General features: G+C 37.3%; 1 protein-coding gene and 1 pseudogene across 1 annotated transcript in view; both read left to right on the top strand.

Moving 5' to 3' along the window:
- The window catches only part of LOC102478745 (solute carrier family 25 member 44 pseudogene), a 24,824-nt pseudogene extending 14,404 nt beyond the window's left edge, over positions 1-10,420 (top strand).
- The window catches only part of DIAPH2 (diaphanous related formin 2), a gene marked incomplete at its 5' end in the record, with an annotated part of 1,076,033 nt that overhangs the window by 390,754 nt on the left and 673,908 nt on the right, over positions 1-11,371 (top strand).

The raw sequence follows: 11,371 nt of genomic DNA, 5'->3' as shown, positions 1-11,371 counted from the left end.
GGAAAGAGTATGATATCTTAGGCCACCATGTTCTTGGCAGTTAGGAATATCAAAATAAAAAAGATGTCACTTGTTTCCTCAAAAAACTCATTCTTTAATGAAAAAAAAGAGTCAGATATATAAAGTAATTCTGATAATATAAAGAGACATGAAAGAATACTATTTTTATTATTGAAAAACAAAGATGAATCCAGAAGTTTTCAGAGGAAAAGTAACATATGAAATAAGACTTGAAATATATGTAGATTTTTTTCCCCTGAATAATAGAAGGGCTTTCAGAGCAGAAGAAACTGTGTGAACAAGGGTTAGATATGATAAGACATCACATTTTGGGGAGTAAGACCTAAAATATGTAGTTAGGAGTGTGGTGTAGGGGACCAGCAGATGGCATAATGGTTATATCGCTGGACTTGCATGTAGGCGACCACGGATCGAGTCCTGGACCTGGCAGCTTGAAACTCACGGTGGGCGTGTGTACGCGTGTGCCCAAAATCCTGAGAGGAGAATGGAGAAGGAATTGCGTCATGGCCATCCTCCCTGGGCGAGTGATTTCTTGCCTTCCTTCTTTCTGTCTCTTTCTGTCTCTCCAGTGAGTGCACATGCCCTATAGCAAAAATCTCTTAAAAAGGAAAAAAAAAAAAAAAGAGTGTGGTACAAAGGACAGGACAGATATGACCTGGAAAGGCAAGTTAGAGTCAGCTTTTTACTGTGATCTGTGGGAAAATTTTAATGGATTTTTAATTAGAGGTTTGAAATGGTATGATCAAATCGTGTTTTAGAATACATGGTTTTCAGTAGGAAAGTTGAGGATTGATGGGACAACATTTAGGTTTTTTAAATAGCAGTCTAATTGGGAAGTTTTAAAGATTTGAACCAATGTAGTTATAGTGGAGATGCAAAAGAGCTAATAATTTAGAAAGTGAAATTAGCAGTTATTTGTGACATATTAAACTTGGGAAGGTGAGAGACAGGGAAGAAAGGGGAAGAAGTCAAATATGATTCCCACATGTCTCACTCATATAGCCAGGTGGTGCTGCTTACTGAGATAGGAAGAATGGGAAAAACAAAAATTAAGTGTCACGTAGAATCAAGTCGAGGAACAGGATAGTTAAACGCCTGTGTTCTGCAAGCATAGGAAACTGGAGCCCAGAAGAATATCTGGTTTGAGAGACTGATTGGAAATTCATCTGCATATCTTTGGAACTTAAAACCATTGAAAATTGATGAAAACATCTGACTTACAAATGCAGAAAAAAATAGAAGTCCAGGATTCATTCCCAAATGCCATGGTTCGAGGGCTTATAGAAGAGCAACCAGCAAAGTAAATAGACAAGTAGCAAAATGAAAAAGAAAAAAGAGCTATCACAAATGCCAAGAGAGGAAACTATTTTAGAAAGAAAGAAGGGGCTTGGAGCCATCAGGTGACCTGGTGGTTAGGGCTCTGGATTCCCCCATGACCAACCACAGTTCGAGCCCTGAACCTGCAGCATGAAACTCATGCTTGGTATATGTGTGCATGCCGAAAAATCTGAGAGGAGAGTGGAGGAGCATGGCCATCCTCTCAGGGGGCGATTTCTCACTTTCCTTTTGTCTCTCTCTGTCTCTCTCCAGTGGGCATGTGTGCCCTATGATAAAAACCTTAAATAAAAACAAAAAAAAAAAGAAGAAGAAGAAGAACCACCAAGGGGCTAGTTTAATCATGTAGACTATTACTGAGAAGTTCAGTCAGATGAGGACAGTAAAAATAAATATTTTTGATGTGGCAGCTTGGGGAATGTTAGTGATTTTTACATATGCATTTTCTAACAGGTAATGTAGATGGAAGCCAGATTGGAATTCTTAGGAGTTTAGCAATGTTGGAAGTATCTGGCGATGCTAGTCATTGAGGTAGTACAAAAGTAGTAGAAAGTCTGGTAGAAGAAAGAAATAATGAACTGTGAGTCCTAGTGAGTATGGTACTCAGCTGGAGATGTTCAGCAACTAGAAAAGCATATGGTCTAGAAATCATAAAGAGCAATTTGGCCTGGAGTTAAGGATTTGGGAGGTTATTCAGTAGTTGAAACCACACTGGATATTCTTAGCAACATTTAAAAATAAAATTGGGTCAAATTCATTATGAAAAAATGGCAAGTTTTATTAATGTATAATACATTACAGCAATACCACATACATCACAGTTTGCAAGGGAGACAAATGACAAATGAATGAAATCTGTTAGCCTAGCCTTCTCTAAAGACTAATTATTTGAATATATGCTAATATTAGTTAAGATAGTTAATCCCTAAAGAATTTATTGTTTGAACCTAGTTAATAAAAAAATTGTGAAACTTGGCATCCATATAAAATCCAAACCTAATCAAAGCAGATAGTCCTATTAAAGTAAGTAGGCTTAGAAGAAAGGATTATAAACACAAATCATAAATTTGTTTCTATTATATTTATACCCTAGATTTTGCTGAACTGCCATATTACATTATATGCTTTTTTCTCTCTATTCATCTCCAGATAAAGTATAGTCAGACAAATATCTGAGAATCTCTGAGATTCAAAATAGTTCTTTTAATTCTCTATTAAAAATTCTATCCTAAGGTTGCATCATTCACAATGGAGTATAGTGGTTGGAAATGTGGAAATGAGCATTTTTGATTAAAATTATTTTTGTCACATAGTTTTGGATACCAGTAAAGAAAACATTGAATATGATTGACCTTATTACTTTTAATTTTATAAGATTTAATAAAAGTTATGTTAGTGATTTAATGGAATGAAACCTTTATTCATTTATGCTTCTGAAAAATGACCTTGTAAAATGTCAAAATTGCTATTGTGTGCTTTTGAAAAATACTTAATGATTTGTGCTTGATGCATTTAAACTCTTTATTGAAGGTCAAGGATTCTATTAGGGCATTTTTGTCAGTAAAATGTTGACAGAAATGAACTAGGTGGTTGAATTCTCACTGACAATACTGTCACATTTCTTAAGAAATTGTCAAAAGATAAGGCCACATTTTGCTCATTATTTTTCTTAGTAACAACCACTAGTTCATTAAATATAGCCTTAATTAGAGTGTATGTTAAGTGTCAAAATTTAGTGGTCACAGTCACAGTTCTTATTTAATATTTAGCTTAAATTGCTATAGTTATGTCCTCCTCAGTGACGGTGTAGAAACGCCATGCCTTTGGATGAGATGGAATTGTGTGGCTATTCCAAAAGCATTGATAACTATGTTGACCTTAATGTATTTTTGATACTAGATGTTCAATTTAGGCAGTCACAATTTGACTTGTAAAGTCACACTCCAAATTAGTAAAGTCACAAAACAATAGCAATGAAAAAAATCTGGGATATTGTCTAACTTTTTTATTTAACAACTCTTTCCTGTCACCTTGTCAGTGCAGTGTATTTTGTGAACAATCAGATTTGTTACCACCTAATTAAGAGTTGGTATTCCTTCTTGCGGTTTTTTTTTTTCCACCTCATCCCTCTTTAGGAGATGGTTATAATAAGCACAGTATTTTTAAAAGCCTAATCCTGAAATATAATGAGTATATGAACATGTGAATGTAATATCAACAGATCTCAGGATTACCTCTTTTATTTATGTCAGTAATTACTTGGATGGATAATTATTAGGTTAGTCCATACAGAGATCACATTCTCTTCCTTTGTGTATTTTGGTTTATCTGTGTATACTTAGGTGCATATACATATATGCCCTGTAGATGCAGCATGTGGAGTAATGTTTTAACCTTATGTATTCTTAGAGATGGTATGGCTGTGGTATCTAGGAATTGTGTACATGTTATAAAATTATCCCTCAGGGGACCAGCAGATAGTGTAATGGTTACATGACTGAACTCCCACATGGTTGACTGCAGTTCGAGTCCTGGACCTGATAGCTTAAAATTCATGCTGGGTGTGTGTGCATGTGTGATCAAAATCCTGAGAAGAGAGTGGAGGAGAGCGGGTTGCAGCCCATCCCCCTGGGGGGTGATTTCTTACTTTCTGTCTCTCTGTCTCTGCAGTGAGCACATGTACCCTATAGCAAAAAAATATCTCTCTCTAAAAGAAAAAAAATAGCTCTCGGAATTCTTTTGCCTTGGTGTGTGAGAGAGGCTTACACAGTATATACAACACCACATTCCCCCATATGTACTGTCCCATGCTATAAATGACCTTTTAACTTAGGTCTTCGAATCACATTTACCAAATTGATGCATATCCTAGGCTCTCCAATACCTTGGGTTTTTTCCAAGTTCTTCACTGAGGTACTCAATCCTGTTAAACTTTGTATGGCATATAGGAATCATGAAACTCTTGGTTGGTTACTAATGATTATAGATGTGTCTCAGAGTCTCAAAGCACTGAATACAAGTGTTCATTTCCTGAGAGTTTGTTTCATAGGTCTTCAGAAGACCTTGAGTTGTCACTGCCCTTTCTCTAGGCAGGGCTGTATTCATACCCCCACCTCGATAGTCATCTCCATTTTGTTAACAATCTTCAGTGTCTTATGTACTTCATTGAATTTTCTCATTTCATCTGATAATCATGATCGTTTTGATTATATTAAATGTCATACTTTTAATCTTTCTTTGAAGAGATATTTCAATGAATAGCATACACATTAAAGGTGAGATGGTGAATTTAGTGCAAAAATGTCTAAGATAGGCAACTGGCCATCATTTGTATAATTCATGCTTTTATTACAAATGTCATTGTCCACTATTTCTAACTTAGTTTATATCAGATCAAATTGTGGGAAGCTGTATTCATAGTTAAATAACAGGATTTTTTTCAGAGGAAGCAAAAACTTTTTCCTTAAAGAACATCCTTCGCTTCTACTTCCTGTGATTTAAGCTGTGTGTTTTGCTAGTCAGTAGAGGTAGTTATATTCTGAAGACGCATTTATGCTGCACCACAGAAAAAAATAATACTTAACATACATTAGCCTTTTACCTCTGAGCATTTCTGTTTGAAATATCTGAATTAAACTGTGTTATCACAAAAGAAGGAGAAAAAAACCTAAAATCTATTTCACTCACATTTTGTTAGTTTACTGAGGAGATTTTTTATTTGAGGGGAAATGACAGTTGTATTAGAAACAACTTGTCCTAATGATTCCATATAATATCCTTTATATAGGGATTTAAGATGATAATCCTCAGTTTATGGAGGCTCTAATAATTATTTTCAGATTGAAAAAATGGGGTTCCTTTAACATTAGCAATACAGTTGACCCTTGAACAATATGAGTTAGAGCTGTGTGGAAACATTTAAAGAAGGTTTATTTTTCAATAATACTATAAATGTATTTTTTCTTATGATTTATTTCACAGCATTTTCTTTTCTCTAGCTTACTTTATTGTTACAATACAGTACACAATGCATATAACATGTAAAACATACATTATTCAACTCTTCGGGATATCGGTAAGCCTTCTGGTCAACCAAAGGCTATTGGTTCAGTTTTGGGGGAGTCTACAGGTCTTCATTGTGTGGTTTTTAAAAACCCAAAAAGTAATACATGGATATTTGGGTGTATGCCCCCCCCATCCCCACATTTTTCCAGATCAAGTATAGTCATTATTGTTGAGTGAAGCCAAACACATATATTAATTTTCTGATTGTTTTTAAAATACTGACATGTTTCTCTGCAAAAGTTAATCTTTTTATGATAAAATAAATTAGGGACTATCACTTACTTTATTGGTGTTTTATGCTAATCATCAGAGAATCATGGTAAACTGTGAAACAAAGGCCTCTTAACAGATAGAGCTGGATTAGTTAGAGAAGCAGAGTTAGGACAGCAGGCTATGGAGCCAGACTCTTTTTATTCAAAACCTACTTCTACTTTTTCTTAACTGGTTTGATCTTGGGTAAGATACTTAACATCTCAGTTGCTTCATCCATAAAATGCAAAAACTTAATACTTTCTACTCTTTATTATGACATCTGAGTTAATATATGTAAAATGTTTGAAACAATGCCTGCCGCATGGTAAGTATGATAGTTGGTGTTATCATTGTTATCACTATTAGTAGTATTCTCTTATTATTAGCAGCATTTTATTAGTCCAGACATGTAGTCGATTTTTTAAGATGTTTTATTATTAGTAGTAGTACTATTAATTCACCAGAGAGAGACACAGAGAATAGAGAGCAGGAAAGTGAGAATGCAAGCCACCAGGTCTGGGACTCAAACCGTGGTTGGCCATATGTGAATCCAGCACCCCCAACCATCACACCACACGCTGGCTCCCCCCGTAGCCAATTTTTGTCATCTGTTTTTAGCAACTATAGCCACACCTTTGACAACTTTGACAGTGCTACTGCCTGCTCAACTTCCTTATACAGTTTCTGTGCTGAAGAAAATGTGACCATTTATTATATTTATAAAGCTAGCAATTAAGAGTCTAATTTTGAATATAACTTTTCTGATGGCTTGTTTGCTACTACTTATTCCTCATGGCTGAAGTTTGCCTAAGTGTTTTTCTTCCATCTCTGAATAATCAGTTCCTTCAGGGTATGGACCATGTAGTAAATGTATAAAGTGTTAGTACATAATATCAGTAATTTTGTTTTTTTCTAGGAAAAAAAAAGGTTAACTCTGAAATGTGATTTATGGACTTACCTTTCTGTCGCTGTTAGTTATAAAACTGTACGATGGATCTTTGTTTGTTTGTTTGTTTGTTTGTTTTTTGGAGAGGTTTTTGCTATAGGGCGCGTGTGCTCGCCAAAAAGAAAGAGAGAGACAGAGAGACAGAAAGCGAGAAATCGCCCCCCGGGGGGATGGTCACGCCACAATCCCCTCTCCTCCATTCTCCTCTCGGGATCTTGGGCACGCACGCACACGTGCCCGGTGTGAGTTTTAAGCCACTGGGTCCGGGACGCGAACCGTGGTCAACTATGTGGGAGTCCAGTGACATAGCCATTATGCTAACTGCTGGTCCCTAAAACTGTATGATGGATCTTCAAAAAAGGTCATAGAAAATCCCTAATATGAGAAAAGTATGCATGGATTTCAGAATTTTTTTTACCCAAAAAGAAACTTATAGTTTTAACTATTTTCTCACAAGCCTTTTGAAGTCCCATCTTGTATGTCCATCTAGGGTATGTAGGACTGACTCGATGGTGCAGTCGTAACTTGCTGCTCAAGTGATGAGGGATCTTTATGGAAAATCATGGGTTTGGTTCCCAGTCAACCTGTGCATACTGGGCATGTGCACCCATGTTCCTTATTGGCTGGGAAGGCTATGAGGGGATCACAGCATGAGACCCTCTGGAGGGTACTTGTCTCTTTCTCTCTGTCTCTCTTTCTCTCTCATGAAATCAATAAAATAAACTTTTAAAAAGATGCAGTAAAGGTCACCATTGAGAGTGGCATGGGATATAGTTAATGACAGAAGAAAAAGAGTCAGGGATTGATTTCTTCTGGTAGAAGATATAGGCTAAAAAAGATATCAGTGGTAGAAATATAATTCCAATTTCTCTGTTTTCAAGTAAAGATGGAATATAATATTTCTAAATTTTCTACTTTAAAAATAAAGGGCTGACAACTGTGGAATTGAAATTTCCTTCATCTTCCATAAACAGAGATGGCTAAAAGTTTCAAAATTCATTTAGTCCAACAACTTTTAGCTGAACACTATCAATTTACCTCTCTAGATTTATTTTTGTTGTTCCCAGAGGGCACATGTGCTTACCAGAAAGAGAGAGAGGGAGAGGGTGAAAGCATCCCCAGTGGGGTGTGGTCATGCCACAATTCCTTCTCTTCCTTTTCTCCATCCTGTTGTGATTCTGAGCATGCACACATATGCCCCTGGAATATTCTTGAAGCCTCTAGGGCTGGGACTCAAACTGTGGTTGGTCATGCGGGATCTTAACAATTAGGCCATGTGGCCTTTTCTGCCCTCTAGATTCTTAATGTTTGTGATTCAAATTTCCATAAACATGAGTTTTTATAAAACATTGAAAATATATGCCTACTTTATGAGTTCTGTAAAATTATATTTGTTTTTAATGGAAAATACCTATAGTACTATTGATTAGGAAAATAAAAATTAATCATTCCTCTCATTTTCATGTTGTCACCTATTATTGTTTGTTGTTTTTTTTTCCAGTTCACAGACCCCTACTCTTTTCAAATTTGGTGTTCAGTTTTCAGTGTGTTTGTACTATATTCCTTCTTCAGCCAGGCCAGGTTGGATGTCTTCACTTATGCATATAAGTTAAATAGTCTGCTCATGTTTTGGTGGCATACCACTTCTCCAAATGAAATATCTGATACCTCTAATCATGATGCTTACCTCCTTTGCAATCTTGTTTACTTGTAATTATTCCTGATACCAGCTTTGAGAATTCTGAGGAGAGTTAACTATGCCTGAGTGGAGCCTTTCATTTTCTTAATATGCATTCTATTAACGTGTGCATTTTGCTTTCTAAATGCCCTTGAGTTACTTTTAAATGTTCTCTTTGGTGTCCTCAACCTGTTTCTAGCTTCTTGAGGGTTGGAAACAGGTCATCTATTTGTTTTGTTCCCTTTACAACACCAGTAGGTGTTTAGTTCAAGCTATTTCCTAGCTTCCTCAGTAGGGATATGCTCAGGGTATGCAAATGTATTTTAAATTAGCTTACATAATACAAAACTGGGTAAATGCAGGAGTTGGGGAGATTTATGATCTTTTTAAAACCTGAGTCAAACATATTTATTATTAGTATGGAGGATATCAGTGTTTAACTCTCCCTATGTCTATTCCTTATTTTGAACTCTGAATCATGGAACACGATCCTAGAAAATTTAGGCATTGAAGATTGTACCTGTAGCCTTGAATTTTTTCTACATTAGTTGACAAAGTTAGTCCTATTTAGCAACGTATTTAAGTGGCTCTGCATTTGGAAGAATTTTGATTTTTCCAAATTTGGTTCAATATTTTATGCAAGTTTAAGTTTTTTCTTGAAGTTAGGATGCACATTCCAAGATCACAGAGAGAAATAATACATTGATATAATTAGCTTTTCTTAAGGAAAAGAAAAAGACTGATGAACAAATACTGTCTTTATAATTCAAGTCGTTAATCCATGAATGTGTATTAGTCTCACTGCTGAGAGTCTGTTGTCACTCAGTAGGTCAAATCTAATCCATGTATCTATAGTCTTAACTACTCATTTGCACACTGGCTTAACTCTGTGTATTTAAGCATTACATGTTTTTATATATCTGAGCTTGAGTACATTAATAAAAGTTTTATCCATTATCTTTACTTTCCAGTGAAAAGTGATAATTTATAGTGAATACACATACATTTGCATCAGTGTCATGTGGCCTGCTTTGTATAGATTGTAACAAATATGATCAAAATATCTGAGTGCATGGGTCAAGATGGAAGAAGTCTAGACCAGAGGCCATCAGCCACTGGAAACAGAGGCAGAGTGGATGCTATGGTCTAGAGTCTGGGTTTACAGTTTGCCTGGGACATGGTGGAACCATTGGAGTCTGGGAAGTTCTTCAGGTATAATGGAGGACAAATGCACACACCACCCAGATTTTGAAATGGGAACACCTGGCTGAGAAATTCAGTCTGGTTTTTTTTTTTTTTTTAATAGTAATGACAGCCACAATCCATCCATGCTCTGTTGCAAGTTCATATGGGCAAAAGCCTTTATCATGATCCTGTAGGGATCATGATATAACAACATTATAGTTGGCTTTTTCTGGGGGTTCCTGATCAACACATTAACCATCATCTCTGGCCAGTTCTGTGTCACCACTTAAGATCCCACAGGAAGTTTGTAGCTAACCACAGCCAGAGCAACACAGTTAAAGCACTAGTGGCTGATGGTGTGGACTCCCAAGTTGCCCAGAACATTATGGTGCCTATGGATATAGTTTCTTAGTACTTGATGAGGTAATACAAGGGTGAGAAAATAGGCCACTTCTAGATTTGGGAAACCCAGAAAGATAAGGGATAATTGTCTTTGGCCAAAGCAAGTACATCATCAGGCAGATCCTTAGGGTTGAGGGGCTTTGTGGTTTCTATTAAGGCTATGTGGTATCAAGCACTTATCTCTGTCTCAAAGATGTGCTGTCTGGTGACCCTTCTATAATTTTGGCACAAAGAAGCTCTTATACTTGTGTGCTAAGGAATCCTTCACATTTCTTTTGAGCCAACTTGGGGCCCCTGTCTATAGCCACTGCCTCCATCCTTGCCAACCAATGGATGCCATCTGAACTTGTTCACAGGTTGAGGATAAGAGTTCCATCATCCTGGCCTTAAGACAGCTGAGAGCAGAAGAGGGGGAGTTTTAGGACTTCATGGAGGGCCTCTCAGCCAGAACCATTTTATCCACACCCTCTACCATTATTATGGTAGGCTTCAGGAACCTCAGTGTCTCGTCTGAGCTGGTGGACTCAAGGCATTGATAACCAGTGGTGGAGATAGAAGCTTGCTGTTTCCCACTTTACCGTGGTTTAGGGCAGTGTAGGGAGAATAGAAACCCCTCCAAATGCCTCCACCACTTACTCAGCCCTGCCATAGACTAGTTGGCAAGTCTGGGAAAAGGATAGAAACTTCTGTTCTTGTAGAAGAGGCTCCATGTCTGATTCCCCTGGCCCTGTTATTTGTAATTCTCTTGCTAAACTGGGCTCCCTCACTTAGTCCCTGTACTCAGGGCCTAAGGACTCTGTCCTACCACCACCCTCCCAACCCTTTTTCAGGCTTCTCCTCCATCTATGTCCCTGAAACCCTAAGAAAAGCTGTATTTAGAGCTTCAGGCAGACTCTTAAGCAGCTGCAATCAGCCCCTACCTGCTTAATCTTTTAGATTTGTTTATTATTGTAGGACTGAGCTGCCCACCAGACTATTCTGCTGTGTCCTGCCACTTGGGGGCAAGGTACTAGGCACTATTTCACAAGGAGCAGGAACATCAAAAACCTGTGGTTCTCCGGAACATTCATTTTCTCTTTGGAGAAGTTACTAGGTTGAGTAGAAATGTTAATACTTCGTTTTGTGTGTGTATTTTGTTAAACATCTCTGAAACAAGCTATTGTCTTACCCTTGCTTAAGTTGCCATTCCTACTCTCATAGCCTACCCCCTTCCTTAGACAGGTGGAAACATGCAGTGTAGATTTCAATTCTAGTTCTCTATCCCCTCAGTGTCCCTTCAGTCCCAGTAGCCCCAGGGTGTTATAAGCCATTGACTCCCCCTGGCCCAAATGAATACAGCAGTGAACACAGTTCCAAGTAGATCAGATTGTCCAGGAGACACAAAACTTGGAGTACTACCCTGAGAAGTTAAATTGAGAGATAAGTTGTTTTGGAAAGTGGCAAGAGCATGTATATCCCCAGCACATCTCAGCCTGCTGCACTAAGCC

This window comes from Tupaia chinensis, unplaced genomic scaffold (genome assembly GCF_000334495.1).
Source record: "Tupaia chinensis unplaced genomic scaffold, TupChi_1.0 Scaffold144482_1, whole genome shotgun sequence".
In the NCBI taxonomy this organism is placed as follows: Eukaryota; Metazoa; Chordata; class Mammalia; order Scandentia; family Tupaiidae; genus Tupaia; species Tupaia belangeri.
The sequence above is the reverse complement of the archived record's forward strand: the minus strand, read 5'-3'. Positions and strand labels throughout refer to the sequence as shown.